The 21,932-nt window shown below is 36.1% G+C and overlaps 1 long non-coding RNA gene and 1 pseudogene across 1 annotated transcript; one reads left to right on the top strand and one right to left on the bottom strand.

Annotated features, from left to right (window-relative positions):
• Positions 1-117: 117 nt before the first annotated feature.
• LOC148873734 (uncharacterized) lies at positions 118-13,153 on the bottom strand. Its single transcript, XR_016104029.1, has 2 exons — positions 12,774-13,153; positions 118-506 (listed from the first exon to the last, which is right to left on the bottom strand). It is a non-coding gene; the product is annotated as an uncharacterized LOC148873734 (long non-coding RNA).
• Positions 13,154-15,466: 2,313 nt separating this feature from the next.
• On the top strand, positions 15,467-17,059 carry LOC148873733 (uncharacterized; annotated as a pseudogene).
• The last annotated feature ends 4,873 nt before the right edge of the window (positions 17,060-21,932 follow it).

Here is a 21,932-nt window from a genome sequence, read left to right as displayed (position 1 = left end):
TGCCAAAATATACCTTTTGCCATGTGCTAGAGGGCCATTGGGCCAAAACTTATCATAGGGTGTGATGTGGCCAAAGATATGAATCCGTTTTTTCGCCACCAGCTCGGCTGCCATGAGTTTGAAACATGTACAAAGAGGATGGTGCAGATTGCCTCCTATCTTATGAACAATGCAGGTACTGGTGCTACCATGCCGGTCCGACTGGATGGATTAAAAGCAGGGATGCAACCTGGACTATGCATTTCTTAAACTTTGGAAGGGGCCAGGCCTGAAGCAGTGGAAATCCTTCAAAGTGGGTACCATCTTTCAATCCAAACCTAGAGTGTATAGAAACATGTTGGGATCAGAATCTTCTTACCTTTAGTTTTTTGAATAGGCTCAATTTCTTTGTACAAAATGATCTACCAATCTATTGTATGGAGTCCCAAATCAAGTTTATATGTTCAAGCATGAGTTGGGGCCTTAAATATCCAGATTGACTGTAAGTTCTGTAACTCCACCATCCTCTGTGTAGAAAATCAAATAAAATGAAATTAATAACCTTAGATGCAACCTTTTTGAAGAACATTTATAGGATTATTTTGGGGCAATATAAAGGAATAGGGTAAACTGAATGATTGAACTCATCTGATGGTCCACATGTTCACAGATTTATCTTAAAGATGTTTGTGTACTTAATGCTCTAGTTTCCCCTTACTAGCAATGGTTAAGTTGTTTTCTAAAATCCATACATATTAATTCAAAAATCAAAGTAATGAGAAAAGTCAGTCATAATGATGGGCATTATTTTCCTCAACCCTAGTAACGGCCAAAGATAGCATGATGATATTAGCTGCTATTTCTCCAGTTTTATTCAACCATGAACTGTAATGGTCTAAACTCTCAGGCCTACTAATTATTATTATTAATATTTATTAACTATAATGTAAAAGAGCCTAATTAATAAATTTAGTTATAATCACATGCTTCTGTTTGGTGGGCAGTTATAATCATATGTTTTGCTTGTAATGTTTATATATCCAAATTTCATGATTCATCATGGTGAACTAACCATGGACTGGGTCTCTAATCCAACACATTCATGGTTTTATAGCCAAGTTTTCATCGATTTGTGCTTATATGTTTGTGGGGTGGGAGAGCTCGCTTGTAATAGCAAACTGGACACACCAGGTGAAGAAAAGCAGCTTTCATACGTTTTGGTGGAATTCTTCTGCATTAGCATTGCCCAAAATAGAGTGCCACAATCCCATTCAACACTTTTGATCTACATTGTCTATGTTAATATATAATAAAAGAATTTTGAATTTATAAATTTTATGTACTTTAATTTCAACTTCCTGTGATAACAAAGAGAGAGAGAGAGAGAGATGGGCTTAGCAGCTAGTATAAGGGCTTAACCTAAATCAAGGCCAAGCCTTACATGGGCCCAAGCTGGGCTTCTAGGGATAGAAACTTAATAATGCAGTGTTTTATATAAATATATATCATAAAATAGTATTATTAAGTTTCTAGGCCAAATTCAATTGTGTAGCCTAGACCACATTACCATCTTGAATTTGCAAGCAATCAACAACTTTGACTTCTTTGTCCACTACGATTTCAAAAAGAGTTGGGAAACTCTTAGCCAAGGACCTCTATCTACACCATACATCAATCCATAATTTGACATGTTCTCCTTTTCTAATTTTGAATTTCACTCTTTTTGAAAACATATGATATGCCCTTTCAATCCTTTTCCAAACTAAGCACACCCATGGGATTAGTTTGAAGACCCTGGATCCCACCCCAAATTCCTTTCGTCGTATCTAGCCTACACCACTATTTTGCACAACCCTCCTTGAGTTTCCCCAAACCTCCAAAACCACTTCCCTAGCAGAGCAGCATTGGCATTCTTTACCTTTTTAACACCCAGCCCCCTCAGGATTTGAGCTTGCATATTTTGTAACAATTCACCAAGTGGTATTTGTTTTCCTCTTTCCAGCCTCTTCAATTAAAATCCCTTATTTTCTTTTTAATTGCATCTGCCATTGTTGTTGGGATTGGGTATGAAGACATAAGATTGGGAAGAAGGTAACACACTTTTATCAAAGTAATTTTTCCTCCACAAGGACAAGTACTTTGCTTTCTAAGATGACAATCTTTTCTCAAGTCTTTCCACAATTGTCCCCCAAATTGTTTGGGAGTTGCATCCAACACCCAGAGGCATTCCCAAGTATTTTAAGGGCAACTTTCCATTGCCCAACTAGCCAACTAATGTACCTCTCCCACATTCACTAGCTCACTTTTTTTCCAAGTTTACTTTCAGCCCTGAGACTATTTTAAACCATTTCAGCATAGCTATTACAAATTGCAACTATTCTTGAGATGCATCACAAAAAATGTATCATTAGCATATTGAAGTAAAATCACCTCCATTCTCTCATTTCCTACTAAACAACTCTCTATAAATCCTCCAACAACAACCATTTCACCAATTTGATTAGAGCTTTCATCACACACAGCAAAGGGGAGAGTGGGTCCCCTTGTCTAATTTCCATCAAGCTTTTAAAATTCCCATGGGTGAAGGAAGGAGTATTAATAATATACCTTCATCCAATTTCTTCATTTGGAACCAAAGTTCATCCCTCCTACTTCTTAGTCTTGAATTGATTAATTCATTTGCTACTAAAACCCCATCAGCCATTAGCCTACTTTTCACAAATTCCCTTGGCATCCTGAAATGATACACCCCATAATTGGCTTCATCCTTTTTGTTAGCATCTTTGCACTGGTTTTACACAAACTACCAATCAAACTAATGGGCATATAGTCTTTTATATCCTCAACCCCTTTATATTCAGAGTCAAAGTTATGAAAGTTGAATTTAGATTCCTTTCTGAAGATGCATTTGCATGAAATTTCTCCAAGATCTTCATAATATTTGAATGAATGGGAGACCCATCATATGGATGGTCGAACCTTACAGGAAGATTGGGCGAAATTTCAAAAATTTCTTTCTCTTTCATCCAGGAATCGTATTCCCTAATTTAGAAAACTACATTTTCAAGGTTCGTTCTTGAAACCAAAACTGTACCAGATTTCAAACCAATAGGAAGTGAGGGATATACCTGATACGAAGTAGTAGTAACTCCCAACGCAAGTGTTCACGTCCAGAGAAAAGACCAAAACCCACTTCCACTAAAGATGACACAATGTGTAGTGAAGAAGGACCAGTAGGATGGTTCTTCAGCAAGAACCTGAATTTTTCAACAAGAATCGAGCAAGGACTATTGAGCACAACTTCATATTGCTTCTTCTACTAAGAAGCAATATCAAGAACTCTTCTTCATCAAATGCACAAGTGGAGATCGAACTGGGTAGGGGTGGTAATATATGGGGAAGAATTCTAAAATTTGTTGTTGTGTGTTCAATCTGAAGAATTCACCCCCTATTTATAGCCTTCTTTGGATCATCCTCCTAATCTAATTAGAAGAGAGTTTCTTAATCCAAATATCATATTTGGATATGGACTCTTAAATGGATAAGACTTATCTTATCCCTCAGCTAATCCTAATTAGTTTAAAACTAAATTCACCCCCTTTTAATTAACTAACTTAAGCCCAGTTCGAATTGGGCCTTAGGCCCATTAAGGTTATGTGCTCACTTACTCTTTAATCTGCTGTCCAGTTGACCCTCTTTGTATGGCGTGGGACCCTAACATTGATCTACACATCAGTCACATGGGTTCAACCCATTCTTTATTATAAGGCCTGGCCGAATTCACTATATGTCACAATGAACTCTTAAGTCCATCACCCTGGGCTCTCAATGGGCCCAACATTTACACTAAATGGTTCTTGGATCCAGCCACCTTATGAAAACCCAAGAACTGTAGACAGATGCAAGATTAGCCCATTAGTCATTACCCTCAATGGTCTTAAACTTAACCTCTCAGCCTTTAATGATCAAACACTGCTCAACAAGAATGGACCTCTTTGTTGGTTGTAAGGTACAATGATGCACTCTCTACTCACATGGATCCTGGGAATTAAAACATTTTGCAAACATTTTGAATCCATAGTATATATATATATTGCAAAAACAAATCTCAACGTTTGAAATCAATTGTCGATAGTTTAGGTTTTCATCAGAGAGAGTGCATTACCTGATCATTCACTTTGTTTGACAAATGGGTTGATTTTGTCACTATGATCACCCACTCAGGTGAATTCTCAGACTGCCCCAACATATCTAGGTTTTGACCCCCTCTAAGGATCTCACTGATTGACATATCAAAGACATCCCACTCTGACACTTAGTGCAATACCATAATCAAGTCTAGGGGTCAGATGTAACTTTCCAGTTTTGCTCATATGTCCCCAATGTCTGTGATAATACTAGAAATTGATCTGGTTTAGGGTTTCAAAAAAACCCACACTACATGTACCTCAGGTCTTACCATAGCAGCTGAGACAAGCCACCCCAACCAACTTGGCGGGACATAAGTGTCAACCTTGGCAAGATAGACCTCCCCAGATCTATCCAATGGCTGTAAAGATTTTAAACTAACACGAGTCTCATAAGTGTCCAATTTATGGCTAAAAGCATAGAAACATACCATAATGGCATGAATCAATTATGTACTTTTATTCATTTACACTAAATGTCAAAATATACATCAATCTGATTGGAGCTAAGGGCATAACTGTCTAACAATATTTGCCTTCAAAAACTCCAAATAGTACTTGTAAAATGACATTGTGAAGCCATCTGGTACCAATGCTAAAGTTGGATTACTTGAGAGGCTGATATCATCATTCATACAAATGATGACATCATTCTACCCATATTTGGGATCTCTTATTCATTCATTATTCTAGACCCTTCCAAGTCTCTCTCATGCAATCATCCCTTAAGCAATTTTATCTTGTAAACATGCGAATATATTGTTTAAAGTTTCTAGCATTTAAGGTGTGGCATTTGGGCAAAGTTATTTATGAATTTTGCCAATATGTAATATCAAACTAGAAAAGAAATGTCACTCTTAGGAGGCATTTAATTAAGAGAATTGCAGTAAAAGTGTCTCATTTAGTAAAAAAAAAAGATGTGTATACTTTTTACCTTAATACATACAAAATATCATTTGAGACTAAAATCTTATTGCATTTCCACATTATCTATCAACTTGGTTACATGCCTACATGAGTGAATATTTATTCATTAGATTCAATTTTATAAACATAACAGTTGTTTATGGATTTTCTTTACGAATGGTTATTCCTATTGTGAGATAAAGTATTCAAATATTCATTTTTATTATTATTGTACTAACATATTTGTTTTTTATAGTGACACAAAATTGAATTGAAAATTGTTGTAGACAAATCTCATAATTATTTTGACTTTCTTGTAAGTTGTTGAATAAGAATATCCTAGAAATCAATTGGGTCAAGATATTCAACTAAATACTTGTGATAACTAATAGCAAGCCTAATCTATGACCTAAACACAAAGATGAACTTGTTGCAACTCCATATGAGTACTTTTTTTAATTGCCCCATATCATAATGGAGATTACAATTCTGGATGACTTGCTCCGTGCTTAAGATTGCAAAACCATTGTTTTGAATTGGGTGATAAGTCAATACCATTCACATGTGAGGATGTTATAATCATCATCGGGTTATATCTTGTGGGAAAGTTAGTGGAATTAGCCCAAGTAATTCATAACCCAAACCATTTGTAAGATTGTTTAAAAATTCTAATAATAAAGCATTATACGTAGACTTACACATGGTAGAATATAAATTACACAAGCTTTTGAATGAAGACTCAAATGAAGCTTCATATAACATAGTTAAATTGGTAATGTTGTGTATTTTTTAACCAATTTTGTTTCCACAAAGTGGTGCCCAAATAAGTACAATTTAGGCCAAGTATGTAGATGATTTGGAGCATATACTTGGGCACGTGTGTTAATTCATATATGATTTGTGAGCTTGATACTATTACCTCTGGCTCCCATTGAAGAAAGCATGTTGGTGAAAGTGCTTTTATAGAAAATTTATTTGGTTGTTACATTGCTTTATTGGTAGGTTAAAATTGAATTTGTATAGATTTTTTTTTTAATTTAACAATAAATATGGATCAATGCTTATTTACATAGTTATAATGTTTTGTAGGTTTGATTGTTTGAACACACCTTTACATCAACCCCCACAAGGGGGCACAACAAAACGTCCTACATCACATGGAAGCCTGTTAGCGGGATTGTACGCCAGTTTTTAGGATCTCGGCCAAAATGTGTTGAAACCAACTAATATTATGAAGGGTAATATTGGGTTTTAAAAAATTTATATGTCACATGTTGTCACGTGTGCACGGATTTTGACAAAAAATTAACGGATAGTAATAGCAGGGGCAGGGCTAGTCAATTGTCAAAAATAGTAGGGTGATTTAAGACAATAATTAAATAGTAAGGATATAACTTGTCAATTAGCTAAACAATAATAAGGGTAGTTAAAGAAATTTTCCCTTATTAAAATATGTTCCAAAGAATCATGACTATTTTTTTCTTCACTAATGCAGCCAATGTACTTACAGTGTGTACAATCTACACAATTTGAAGATATAAATATATAGGTAGATGAATACATGTTAACGAAAAAAATATAATCAATTGGAAGGAGAGAAGAGATGGATGAAATAACAAAATTTATGATATGAGAGCTTCCAACTTTTAATGGTGTAACCGTAGAATTAATGAAGGTGGTGTAGATGTAGATAGTCACTTGAGTTTGAATTGTAACATGGAGATAGGGTCTAAAATCGAGCCTAGGTTAGATTTGCCCACTGATGATGTGTCTTAGCTCCCTAAATAACTTAGTGACTGAAAACATAAAATTATCATGTGAGATCATTGTTACACCATGTGTAGACCTATTCATGGATTGGGCTGGGCCGGGTCAGGCTTTTACCCTTCATTAACAGAAAAGAATTTTTTTAGGCCCAAGCCCGAGCCTGACTGTCATAAAAAGCCCAAAGCCCGACTTGACAAAAGGCTTTCCAAAAATAAAGAACTCCATTGACGATTCCAATAGTAATCAATGGATAGTAAAATTTCTCAAAGACACAAATCAAATAAATCCTGATCTTGGCAAACTAGGGAGTCATTCAAATGATATTTCAAGAAAGGAAACATGCACTTTGAAGGATCTTAATTAATTACTTGAGTAAGATCGATAACCAACATACTTGCCGAGCTTTGATGGAAACAAGCAACTCATTGTGTCTCAAGGGAGAAGATCAAATGTGTTGGGACCAATATCCCCCATCAAAAGAAGAATAACACATTGCATAATAATAATAATAATAATAATAATAATAATTATTATTATTATTATATGAACAAATTGACCTTAAAACCCATTGGAGAAAATCAAGGCACCCTAACCAAAGGAAAAAATAATAATCCTGCAAGGAAAAAATCTATCATCAAAAATGACCAAAAGAGAAGGTGAAGGGTCGAAGGAATGGCTTGAATTTAAAAATAGGATCCTCCTTATCTTAAGTTCCAAAACTGAAACCCTTTGGAATTCCTCCAATCATAACATTTCGGGGGCTCTGGGGAAACCATAGAGACGGCCGCAAATGATCATAGGAGCTTGGGCATAAATTTAATGGCAGAAAAACTTGACCCTCAAGGAAATCTAACCTGGTTCGGACCTGGTCGCTCGCTCGCTGCCACTGCTAGCCTATGCTCGACAATCATCGCCGACTTGCCAGAGATTGCTGGTTCTTTGGTGGCGCCGATGGTTGCTATTTGTTAACTATTGTTGGTTAAGCTAAAGAGAATGAGAAGTGATATTGACGAAAACTGAAAAGAGGGAAAGGGTTAGGGTTTAGAAATTATAAAAAATAATTATATATTTTATATTATGGGAAGTCGGGTCAGGCTGGGCTTTTTTGACAAATCTCGAACCCGGCCCGAAAAATAATCGAGTCGAGCTTTTAGGCTCGAAGTCAAGCCTACGGGCTAAAAAACATGTCCAAGTTCGTCCTGGGACTAGACTGGGCCGGGCCATCAAGCTACCTAACCCATGAAAAGGTCTAACCGTGTGTGAGCTTGAAGACATATCAATTTAGAAGTCAAGGCATGTGACACAACACATTTTTCCTACTTTTACCATATTCATATTGATATTTGTAATGTGATACTTATACTTGCTTCAATGCCTTGATTAGTGGTTAAATATTTTTAACCAATTCTCCTAATGCATAGAATTAATGGTTCATCAGTATGGAGTTTTTATCCATACAATCAACACTTTGTTTCAATGAAACTTGAAGTGATGGAGAAGTTTCTATATAATGTCATTAAAAAGTAATATTTTTCTAGCATTTTCCCACTTTTTTATTTGTCATCCAGCCATTCCTTGTCTTGTAATTACAGTGATATATATATATATATATATATATATATATATATATATATATATATATATATATATATATATATATGTATGGAAAAATAACCACCTATGTATGAGTCAACATCATCTTTACACTTTGTTTGATATGAAAAGATTGTTGTGCGAAAAGGTGAGAGACGTTTAATTACATAAAAACTCGGCAAAAACAATAAGAAGATCTAATTTTCCAAATCCTTTTTCCTGCCTCTATATTGATAAGCTAGGACTTGAAACTAACCTAAAGAATTGGAAAAACTAACATTTTTGTTCCTTATGTTTTCTTAACCCTTGATCTTTTTTAAAATATCCCACAAGTAGTGCCGTCAAAGCAAGAAAAACCCTAAACATAGCATATTTTTGTAGCATAAAAAACATTGTGTTGAGAATTAAATGGGCATCATGATAAGATCATTGTCTCTGGAATGAAATTTTAATCCTCACTAAATCTTAACATTAAAAGTAACAAAATATGGAAAGCCAACCTTGGGATTAAAGAATAAGATAAAAGAACAATGTTGGAAAGAGTTTTCATAAATTGTCATTTGTAGAACTCTAAATCACCACATCTAAAAAACTTTGGAAAAGTTGAAAGTAAGAAACATTTTAATAAATGGCACATTTCTGAACCAACATATCTATGTAGAAAAATGCCATAAACTAAAAAACAATAAACCCATGAGACATTAGAAAAAGAGAGTAAAAAGAATATTATGCATTAAATATGTTTGGGTAAGTGCATTCAACTACCTTAATTCTATGTTAAATTATAAATACGTAAGTGAAATCGTACATGCCCACCAATAATAACTACAATGGACCTTTCTTTTTTTATTGACTGGGACTTAATTCTCTTTTCTGAGACGACTAGCTAGATGTTTAGTTTTACATGGATGGATGTAGGTATACATTGGTAGAAAATTCCCCTTCACTCAAGTCTTATTGTTGGAGAAAGGCCATTGACTTATTCTCAATTGTTATTGCATGTATTAGTTTTGCATATATAAAATTATGTACTAGTGAATTAGTATTCATCCACAAAGTCATATATATTCTACTCAACGATACTAACTGTAGTGCATACATGTTTGTAATGAAGTTCATTCATCTACCACGCTCGTTTATCATTTGTTTTATTGAATCTCTTAATGGCTTCGATAAGTAAAAACTTAGTTTTAAAGGGATTATATTGTTTGGACACAACATAAAGGGATGATTTAGGATGATTTATCTTAAACAACTATGCAACAGATCATCCTACTCATTAGAAGTTGCATGACCATATTAACTACCCCTACATTGAAATTAATGTATTTCTTATTGAGGTTGTTGATTTTATATTGTTTGTTTTCAAAATACTATAAATTGTAATTATTTCAATTGATATAAAATGTCTATCTATTGGATGTTGAAAATAAATGATTTGAACATCTATTTGGCTATAAGGAAAAAAGTGAAGAAGAGCATACAAAGAAAGACATCTCATTTCCATGGATGCCAAGATTAGTTAATGCATCTATAAATGGCCTTGCTAGAGGTGGTTTGGACGAGGAATGTTATTTGTTTAGATACTTTGATAGTATATATTTCTTACTTATCACTATATCCAACTAGGTTATTTCTAGAAATATGGTTTAGAATAGATATCAATAGATAAAAATTTAAGAAGAGCAGGAGAAACCAAATAGGCAAAAACTTAGGTATCCATGACCTAACCTTTGTGGGCAACTCAAGATTGTAAAGTATTGATGGAATAGAGAAGGTGACCAATGGAGACTTGGTCATTTTCTAGCAAAGGCTAGAGATTTATTGGAGCTCTTAATTGTAAAATTGCTCTAGATTCTAAATGATCTGAACTTAGTAGATGCCTTAGCAAAGTTTGATGCCATGGGCCTAGCTTTATACTATCTCCCACACTTGATTGTTGAAGAAAAGGCAAGAGAACATTTTTTTACCGCGAAAATTCTTAATTTCATTTTAGATTGAGCTTTTAAATTTAAGGAAAATTAACTCATAACATGTCTACATAATCATCAAGTTAATGATTGACTTTATAGGTTACTCTTTTGGTAGGAAAATATTAATGAGAACACTAGGAATGAGATTATCCCAAGGGGAAGGTTGAGAATATTGTTGTTTTGGCATGGGTTTTTGGTTGTATATTACACCCCCTCCTGAGGAAGAAAATGGCTGGGTAGACGAAGAAGTTATATGTCAAGAGGAGGTAAGGTGACTCTTATTCAAAGTACCCTTTTTAATATCCCCATTTATTACATTTTATTGTTTCAAGCTCCTATCTCTATTGTTATTTCTTTAGAGGAGTTTATAACAAAGTTTAATCAATCTTGTAAAGCTTATTAATCTAATATTTAAAAAGGAATGCCAAACAACAAAGATCTCTTCTTTACATATCTTTGTTTGAAAGGATGTTTGGTGTGGTAATGTCCCCCCAATCAATGAGTTCCCCTCTATTTTCTTTAGCACAACATAAGGATGCTAAAATCAATGATTGTTTTGAAATGGTAGATATCAATATCATCTGGGTACCTTGGTTTAGGAATTTTGATGACTAGGAGATTGCTAATTTGGTATATCCTTATTGGATCCCTAAACAAAGTTTACAATCCTTTGAGAAAGAAGTTGTCACTCTTCTTTACTTGGATATTAACTACAACCATGGAAAAGTTCTTTCAAACTCCATCTCATTTTGTTCCTTAAAGGAGTTTCTTAATCAAGGAACAAGCTATCATTAAATAATCTATTTTATATTTGATTTATTTTCTGACTCTTTTTATATGCAAGGGAATCTTTCACTTTTTTTTTTCCTACCTTTAATAAAAGTCCTTACCTTTAGCTAAAATTTATATGATTTTTGCAAACTACTTGCCTTCACAAAAGCTAGAGAATAATGGGTGCAAGATAACCAAAATCAAGGAATACAACAACTAAATGCATTTCATGGCCATAGAGCAAAATTCAAGAAATTACCAAAATAAACCACTAAATATCACACCACACCTGAATCTAGGATCAAAATCAGGAATGGGACAAATTACCCAAATTAATTAGAACCTAGGGGTTGGCTTCCTCTTACCTCTAAGACAATGTAATTGAAGGTATTAACTATTGACCATTCGAAGCCCTCTTCAAACTCGACAAATGACTATGGAGGTCCTTTCTAAGTAAAGTGGGGTTATTAACTTAATCCTTCTAGGGAAATTATATAATATCCAACATTCCAAATAAATGTTCTTTTTAATATTAATACTTAACCATTTTAAGTATAAGACTTTTTCAATTCCTGCAAGTTGGTGTTGGAGCAACTTCATGTTTTTTTCTTTAACTTAAATTACTTCAACTAGAATTCCTTTAATTATTGCAAAATCCAAAGAATAATGGGTGCAAATGATTATAAATAGAGCAAAAGTCAACAAATTAGAAAAACATACAAACATACAACACAACACAACAATCTCTATGCAAGAGTATCAACTACAAAATAATAATAAAACTCTAGGGTTTCAATTTATCTTACGCTCTGCAACAAGATAACTAGAGGGAGAGAGATGATTGAGTTCGAATGGATACTTTCAAGCACACTTCCGACTCATTGATGGGGTTCTTTTAATAGCTGAACTATTGAAGCATTCTTCCAAAAGAGTAAAGAACAATACATTGATTCTCAGAGATAGTGGACAAATGTGGAAGTTCAAACTAAAAAAACAAATAATCACCTCCAATAAAGAATTCCCAAAGATCAAAATTACATAGCATAAAAGCATTAGGTCAGTAGATAAGAAAACTTAGGAAAAGGAACACAAGTTGAGCGTACATGAATAAATCAAGAATTGCTAATACTATAAGATGATCATATTAACATGCACAAAGATCCTAAAGATCAAGATGTTCCGAAGATCAAGTAAAAGATAGGTTACAATTCATCATACAAGCAAAGAAAAGAAAATGACACATGGATAACGGGTTTGAGAGGAGAAACTTAAATCAAGATTGTAGAGATCTAGAGAAAGATTTCAGTTGCCTTATTTTCATCCCCCCTCCAAACTCGTAATTTAAGGAAAAAAAATAAGAAAAGCACAGAAAACCAACGATTGGGACAGAATGAACACTAAAAATATTTCGCCAACATAGTGTTCACAAGCAAACCCTACTATTCGAGTAAAAACTAAGCAATAATTGAATCTTTTCCTAATGGAACCACATGATTAACGAAAAATACCTAGAAAAAATTGAATCTTTACAATCCCCACATATATTTATTTCTAGAAAAAACTTACGAATTCCATCAAAATGAACAAAACAACTTACCTAATAAGAGCCCTAGGATCCATACACAGCCACAACTTCCTCTCCCGCTATCAAGATGAAAGAAACCAGGAGGATAAGCTCTCTCTCTCTCTCTCTCTCTCTCTCTTGCGAGAAACCTGAAAATGGCCAATTTGAAAAGCTTGATGGTGGAAAAATCTGGCTTAGACAATTAAACAAGAGATGCTAATTGTGAGCTTTGGTAAACTTATAGTCGATTCAAAGCGATGGAGTCACCACCCATTTTTTAGAGGAAATTGGCCATCATTTTCATACTTGAAAGTTCAACTTTTGCTCTTTGATAGTGACTTTGTCCTCCATGGGAAAGGCACTGAACTAAAACAGGGGATTTCTGGTGTTATGTTTGGAAAACAGGGGATGAGGCTTGAGCTTGACTTTAGGAACTTTGGGATTTCAAGTAGAACGAATATTATAGAAGTCAGGAAATTGCTCATCCTCTTTCAAGCTTGAGTTAGGCCTCTATTTATTGAGGAAAATGGAGGGAGATGGGTCTAAAATTCGTCTAGCTACAGTATTTGTGATTCAGCAGAGTTCTTTCATTGAAATAGGCAAAGATTTTGAGAGAGAAAAGCCTACAGTTAACCCTTCTTTGTGTAACAAATTTTTTCGAGTTTGGAAGGCTTCTTATGGATTTCATGTATCCAATGAGGGATTGGGGTGTATTAGACGTTGCAGCCCATATTTATGGCTAACAATCGCAAAAAACGTAAATTTGATGAACTTTTAAATGGGGGTTTTGTCCTTTCTTAGTTTCAAGTGGGAGTCTATTTGGTATTTTGAGATTTTTAAGTCTATTATGCTCAAATTCATTGGTCTAAATGTTTTAATGGGGTCAAGTAAGGACTTGGCGTCTGTCCCCACCCTATTAAGATCCTAGGGTGGACAACTGATGTGGCGATTCAATTTGATGCGTCGAAATAGTGCCTTCCTAGTTTAACGGTCAAATGGGTGAATTAAGATGTGAAATTTGATGTGCTGGGGTTTTTTGGGTCTTCGAACATGGTGGCAAGGTTTGATTGGTCAAATAAGGCTTGGATGATGGAGATTCGTGACATGTGAGCTTTTAATCAATAAGATTCGTCAAAACGGAATCAATGCTTGATGTTGGGTTAAACAAGGGAATTTTGGGATAAATTTTGGTGGGTAGGTATGGATTGGATTTATGAGGGTGTTGGAAGGGTTTGATCATGTTAGGTGTGTATAGATCACAGGTTTTAGGTTCAAGGAGGGTTGTAGTGTTATACGCGTCGAAATGAAATCTCTAGTGGATGATTGACTAAATTCAGAAATTTAGGATTGAACTTTTGTGTGATTGGTTGTTTAAGGATTTTGTTTCATGTGATGGAGTTTGATTAGGGATCAAGAATGGTGATGTGGCATAATCAAGATCATCGAAAGGGAATCACGTAGGTTTAATAGTGGATTAATGGGAATTTGGCATGTTTTAAAGTGATTGACATGGTCCGATCGAGCATCCGGAATGTAGGAGATGGGTCAAAGAAGGGACCGACCAAAAATCAGGTGATAACACTAATAAATTCACAAATGGTGGGAATTAGGCAATATGCTTTGAAGAATGGAACATGGGGTTGATTTTTAAAGGTAAAAACCCTTGATGTTCAGAGGTATGGATTGAAAGATTGAGGTTGGGGATAATTTCGTCCAAAAATATCCTAAATGGATGACATGGAACTTGTTTATCAAGTTACAAGTAGGAAGATGTAGTGGGATTTTGAAAGAATGGGAGGGTTATAACAACTGCCAATTTAATATACAAGCTTTACTAGGTTTAAAATTTGTTGGCTAGGTTGCAAAGACTTGGGATCTACTACCCACAAGTTGTACCCATATCCATACCCAGCACCACTACCATGTAATGGAAACATCTCCCCATGAATGGCAAGGGAGATATTCCCAATGCACAGTTGCCATGTCTCATGGGTAAAGATGTGGGAACATCTTGTGGGTAGCAGATCCGAGCTTGGTTGCAGCAACATCATTTTGCTAATAATATTTAGTGAAAAATCAAGAGTAAAAATCATTTGTCAATCAATCATTTGAAGGATTGTCGAGTTCAATATCTTTAATAGCTTATCTAGAGGAATTGGATTTGTTTACAACAAAAACTATCCCAACACACTTCCAACATGATCTGCTAGGTTATGGGCAATTGAATTTGCCATTCTGTTAATATGGTTAATACATATATTATAAAAAGACTGAGAAGACTCATAATATGATGTTTAAGATAACTTGTCTCCCAGTAGCCTTCCATATTGCTATTAATAGTTTGCACCATTCTTAGAGAGTTGCAAAACATAATGGATCGTTTGACAAGTTTTTTTTAAAAGAATCTTTGGAAGTTCTGACAGTTAAAAGACAATGTGAGCTTTTGTATTAAGATCTTAACAGTTTGAAGACCGTTGGTTAAGATGTGTCAGTTCACACATCTTTCCGCATGAAGATGAATTGAAAAAAAAACAAAAAGCTCCATTTAAAATTTTCCAAAAATATTCTGAAATGGGCTTCTTGCATTTTTTCGGGGCTGTGCATTTCAACGACTAGGTCTTTTTCCAATTAAATAAGAAAATATCAAAACCCGAACTGTCAAACTTTAAAATGCTGACAGCTTACTTGAAAAGATGCAGCAAACGGGTATAGGGCTGATACTTAGGCTAGCTTATTGCTGTCCGTGTAGAGCCTGAAGCCTTCCTACTCTCCCCAACCGGCACTGCCACTTAATACATAATAAGGGTAGCTGAACTATACCAAATCAGATCCACGCTGGTCCGACATGCATCACTGTACCGCTTGAAGCCCAAAAATGAATAAGTGAACCCCCCGACTCGATTTAAAAGCTTTTCGTTTCTTTACCGATTCAATACACGGTGGGATGTGTCAATGAAATCTGATGCATTATATCTTACCCGAGAACAGGGTCCGAGGCTGAAGTTCATGTTCTTCATCTGATCATGAAACAGATATGGATCGGGTTACAGTTCAGAATTTCTGATAGAACTGATATGACATAAATCAACGTTCCCAGTAGCTGTATCTCTGCTGCTGCAAAAGATGTCATTCTTCAAAACTCCTTTCAATGGTTACGCCGTGAAATTCAGCCCCTTCTACGAGAACCGCCTAGCCGTCGCCACCGCGCAAAACTTCGGCATCCTCGGCAACGGTCGCGTCCACGTTATAGACCTCCCTCCCGCCGGTCCCATCGCCGAATTTTGCGCCTTCGATACAGCCGACGGCATTTACGACTGTACCTGATCCGAGGACAATAACAACCTCCTCGCCACTGCTATTGCCGATGGCTCCGTCAAGCTCTGGGACCTTGCCCTTCCACCCACCGCCAACCCCATCCGCTCCCTCCATGAACACTCCCGCGAAGTCCACTCCGTCGACTGGAACCCCGTCCGTCGCGACTCCTTCTTAACCTCATCTTGGGACGACACCGTCAAGCTCTGGACCGTCGATCGCCCCGTCAGTGTCCGCACCTTCAAAGAACACGCCTACTGCGTCTACTCCTCCGTTTGGAACCCTCGCCACGCCGACGTATTCGCTTCCGCCTCTGGCGACTGCACAGTTCGCATCTGGGACGTCCGCGAGCCCGCATCGACGATGATCCTCCCCGCCCATGAATTCGAGATTCTCTCCTGTGATTGGAACAAATACGACGATTGTGTTATTGCCACTGCCTCTGTCGATAAGTCTATTAAGGTCTGGGATGTGAGGAATTTCCGTGTTCCCATCTCCGTGCTTAATGGGCATACTTACGCTGTGCGGAAGGTCAAGTTTTCGCCTCACCGAGATAGCTTGATTGCGTCGTGCTCGTATGATATGACTCTTCGCTTGTGGGATTACCGGGTGGAGGATGCGCTTGTTGGGAGGTACGATCAGCACACTGAATTTGTGGTTGGCGTCGACATGAGTGTGCTGGTTGAAGGGCTTTTGGCGAGTACTGGGTGGGATGAGCTCGTTTATGTTTGGCAGCATGGGACTGACCCAAGAGCACCATGAAAGGACAATACTTGTTTTCTTTTTCTGTCTGTTAGAACCAGCAGCAGACCATCAATTGCATTTGCAAGCAAGAATTATTACTGCAATACTTGTTGGGGAAATGTGGGGAATCTTATCGGGTATGTTATTGCAGTAAATTGGGTTTTTTGTTTTTTTTCGAAGGTTGTTAATTAGTAATGTCAATCAATGATTTGTATAATACTCTCCCAGTATATTGAATCATAATAAAATGGGTTTATTCTTCATCGCAATGTGCAATTTATTCAGTTTTCATAGCATCTTTTGAACTCTGCACTTCAGTTTTCATCGCAATGTGCAATTTATTCAGTTTTCATAGTATCTTTTGAACTCTGTACTTCAGTTTTCATCGCAATGTGCAATTTAGTTTTGAACTCTGCACTTCTTTTTGTTGCTTCTAAGCACCATATTAATGCATTAAGTTTCTGTTATTACCCTGACATTTTTCTCAGCCTTTTCATGGCAATGCGAGTAAGGAATAATTTATTCAGTTTCCATAGCATCTTTTGTTTAGCAATCAGCAAGCGACAATGTAGTTTTGCCCTGTTCATAACATCTCTTTCTAGTTAAACAGGAATATCATGTATCCAGCCTTATGATTGTCTACTATTCTAGTGAAACCAAGCATTTAAATTTTGATGGGGTTGCTGAAACTTAGGCATACCTTTTGGTTTTTGGAGTCATTAAGATGATATCTATGGCGAATGATTATCTTTAGAGGGAAACAAATAAATAGGAAAGATATTGAAGGGATGGAAAAGTAGGGAAACAAATTCGAAGTAGATTAAATTAGTAATACTAAAATTTAAATGTGGTATTCTTTTGGGAATAATAGAGCATTCTGGTTTTCTTTGAAGCTGTCAGGGGCTCTTGGTTGTCAGAGTGAATTGCTATGAGCGGATTTTTGGGCTTGCCTTTGGGGGCCATTTACTGGCCCTGTGTGGGGTCTGTTGGTGGAGGGGTCTGGAAGGAGATTAGCTTGGTCGGATATAAAACATAATTAAACTAACTTCAGTAAATACTAAAGAGTGCACCAGCTACCCTGTCAGTCTTTCTTTCTTCCTTTTCTATTCTGCCATTGGGCATAAATATTGGAAAGGAGAGAAACTTTCTATAGGATAACTGAAATGATAGAATTATCACTTAGTGGACTGGTCTCCAGTGTGCACATCTAACAAGAATGAAGGACCAGGATGAGATCAATACGCTTCAATGAACTAGAACCTCGTTTCATTGATGAGTCCAACATGCTTTAGCAGAGGGTGGAAATGTATGGGTGCATGGAGCATGTATTGGCAATGTTCACCAATTATGGAACCCTATGGTGTTTGGTGACTTGGTCCCTCATTCGTTGGTGCTTGACTCAATTTAGAAATCTCCTCTCCTTTGAAGTGGGAAGTGGTGCCCGCATTCACTTCTGGAAAGATAAATGGTTTAGAGGTGTCCCTTTTTCATCATTGTAGGCAGTCCTAGGTGACAGTGGAATGTTTATGCCTAGGCAATAGAATATAACAATGACAACCTAAGTTCTAGATTTCTTCTCTGTATATAATTAGGAAAATAACAATGCTTTTTTTATTAAATAACAAGTGAATTTCATATCAGAAGTCAGAATCTGGAAAATCATCATATCTACATGAAATAGCATTTTAAATCTATTAATTCTAATACTTTAGATGTAGTATTGTAATATGATATGGATTTAGTGGAGCAACTTCATGCCAAAAATCCATTATCAACAGAGAAGGCAATAGGTTTGTGCTAATAAAAGGTTTAAGAGATAGAAATGGAGTAATGAAAAGGAAAAACAGTGGGGGTAGCCCCTATTATATTTAATTAGAGGGTGAGTAATTGCTTAAAAAAGAAGAAAAATGAAGAGGTCCTCTTTTATCCTCTCTTTCACTCTATCATCAAAACCCTTGGATTTTTTATGTTTCAATAATAAAAGACTAAAAAGATAAGATTAATATGTGATAGGATGTATAAACACACATTCTAATAAGATGCACCAATAGTAATAATATTACAATAAGGTGCCCGCTTCGTAATTTTTGTTGCCCAGGTGGTTGTCTATTTGTCTTATTGCCTAGGTGGACACCTAGTTACCTATATGGCTCTCTTTATCATTCAGACTAGGTACCCCACTAAGGGTGCCTTGTTACCTTCGCAGGTGCCTAGGCAAAGTGATAATGCCTTGACAACTATGTCCTTTTTGTGATGTCTTTCTAGTTCTCAACTATGATATCCAAGTACCTCTACATGTCTAGCATATTGATCTCAGACACCATAGAGACCTGATACGACACCAGGTATTGCATGGAAACTTCTAGATATATTGTATGAAATTAACACGTTAAGATTACATAAAATGGTATGTTATAACAATTCATACCGTAAAAGAATCTTGACATGATAAAAATTTAACTAAATTCAACAAGATTCAAGTCTTAACAAATGACACGTAGCTTAAAAATTAGATATAAGCATATTGTATGGGATAGACATACTTATCCAGGATATTATAGAAGGTTGTATTCCCATTTTTTTGGTAGGCAAATCAGCTACAGAACAGGAGGCAGCCCTTCCCAAACCTCTAAACCCTGAAACCTGGTGAAGGCAGGACTTGATCCCTGGTCTGCTACAACCAGCTATAGACTTTACCAGAAAGCTAGCTCACTCCTTCAAGTTGTATTCCCATTTTCTATATCTGTGTATATTGGTATCTGTATCTGGGAATAATAGGTTCACAACCTTATTACCTTATTTATCATGCCATCAATAAGAGATGCCACTGCTGTTTTGATATGGCAACCAGTGAGGTGTTGCATTCCCATTTTCCGTATTTGTGTGTATTGGTATCTGTATCTGGGATAATAGGTTCCTGACTTTATTTAACATGTCATCAATAAGGAAGGGATGCCACTGCTGTTTTGATATGACAACCAGTGAGATGTTCTATTCCCATTTTTCATATCTGTGTGTATTGGTATCTATATCTGGGTATGATAGGTTCCCAACCTTATCTAACATGCCATCAATAAACTGGTGAAGTGTTGTGGTACCCCTGGTTTAGAAGACACATTCATGATTGGGCAGCTGATTTACTTGAGTTGCTTGTTAGATTTCAGAAAACCAAGATTCTAATCAGTGATGATGGGAGAGTTTGGGATCCAGACTTAAATTGAGTGTTTTCTGTTTAGTCATCCTACTTGATTTGTGTTGGGGGTAGAGATGGTGCTCCCTTTCAATAAAAATGGATCTGGACTCTGAATATTTTCTGTACAGTTTGCTTCTTTATGTGGACTGCTTACTTGGATAAGATCCTTATTGTTAGTCACTTGCTATCAAGGGAAGAAGTGTAACTAAAGCTCATCTGCTCATGTACTTTATGTAGCAACCTTGAGGAATCCCACCTCTTGATCTATTTTGACCATTTCATTATGGTATAGCTAGCATTCAATGCTATATGGAGATGAATGCCAGAATCAAAATCTGACACATGCCCAGAAGTCTGACTCAGGAAGATGAAGAAAAAAGGACTCATGGATACATCCATGGAAATGTATATTTATTGAATTTTAACATTATAAGCCTATAGAAAAATGTATAAATATTATCTTTGTTACTTAATGACATACTAAAGGAAAATCGATATGTGTCTAATATGGACACTTCATCTGGCTGCATTTTGTGAGATTTCTTGGTTGGGCAAAAATAAGCCATTCCATTTTATTTGTCTTCAATTATCAATGACTGGTTAATTAGAAGTTCCAATGGTAAAGGACAACCTTTCTAATCTTGTGCAATTTCTGACCTTTTGGCCTTTATAGAAGGAAACAAATAGTAACAAATCCAATGGCAAAAGGTTGCACCATTGCAGAGTTAACACTTATTTGGAAAGTAAAAGCAGCTTATTTATTGTTTGGTCTTTATCTTGGTGGAATCCAAGGACTTAAAATTCAGAATCTGTACAATATTATTACTATCATTCTTGCTTCTGGCAATGGATGTAGACACATATACTGTGCAGTTGATTAGTCATGATACAGGGACATTTTATTTTTCTGCATAGGGTGTTCACCTCGGGGGCATTCTTTGGTGCAGTGGTAAAACCTTGGGCTGACAAGCATGAGAATGTGGGTTTGAGTCTGAGGGTGGCTACTTTGTGTGATAAATGCTGAAGACTAGGTAATAGCTTGGCTGATAGCTTAGCCAAGCAAGGGGTACATAGAACACATGTTTTGGACTCAAATGTAGTACTGATTTGGGACAGCTTATATAGCTGGTAGCTGGTTCCTTTCACAACTTCTTGTTGTACTCATGTTTCTCTCATAATTAATGAGTTTTTTTGTGTTGCTGATAAAAATAAAAATAAAAAAGAAATGCTGAAGGCTAGGTCTATACTCAGTTGACCCCTCTCAATATCCCAGATAGTGAGGACCAACACTATGTAATGACCCTTGGGGTTTTGCCTCTTACTCTTTTTCTTTTCCTAAAAATTAATGCAATAAGTTAATCTTTAACTACCAAAAAAGTTTCCACCCATTTCAAGTCCAGAATTTGAAACCTTAATGAAGTGGGTTGTCACATGTATATCTCAACATTCGCCGGGGGGGGGGGCGGTTGAGTATGGTTTAGTGGTTTAGAACAACACCATTGGCAATTTAGCATTGAAGATGATTGACTTGGCTCTGCTTCTCTTTCCTTTTAGTGAGAGATTGTATTCTTCATGTCATGAAAAACAAAGATTATTTTTTTGAGGTCCTCAAGATTGATAATTTGATTTCGAGGTGCAGGACCAATATGTAAAGGAAGTTGAGTTTGTTCTTGAGTTCTACAGCGCTTCTAATTCTAAAGTGGCAACAATTATGGCTCAGAATGATGTTATATCTGTTTCTCATGATTTGTATGTGGGTGGCCCTGATAACCAATCCACTGGCATCATCCAATCGATAACAACACAATTGATACTCATTCAAATTCATGTGCCTTTTTTTTTATAAATCCATTTGGGTTTCTGACTGGCTAAAGTTTTTCAGGTACAATACCTTTCTGGTACCATAGAAATTGCCTTAAGCAGTTGGTTCTATTAATCTATTC

This window comes from Nelumbo lutea, chromosome 1 (genome assembly GCF_056320005.1).
Source record: "Nelumbo lutea isolate HS-2025 chromosome 1, American lotus-T2T, whole genome shotgun sequence".
Lineage (NCBI taxonomy): Eukaryota > Viridiplantae > Streptophyta > Magnoliopsida > Proteales > Nelumbonaceae > Nelumbo > Nelumbo lutea.
This window is presented reverse-complemented; position numbering and strand designations above follow the sequence as displayed.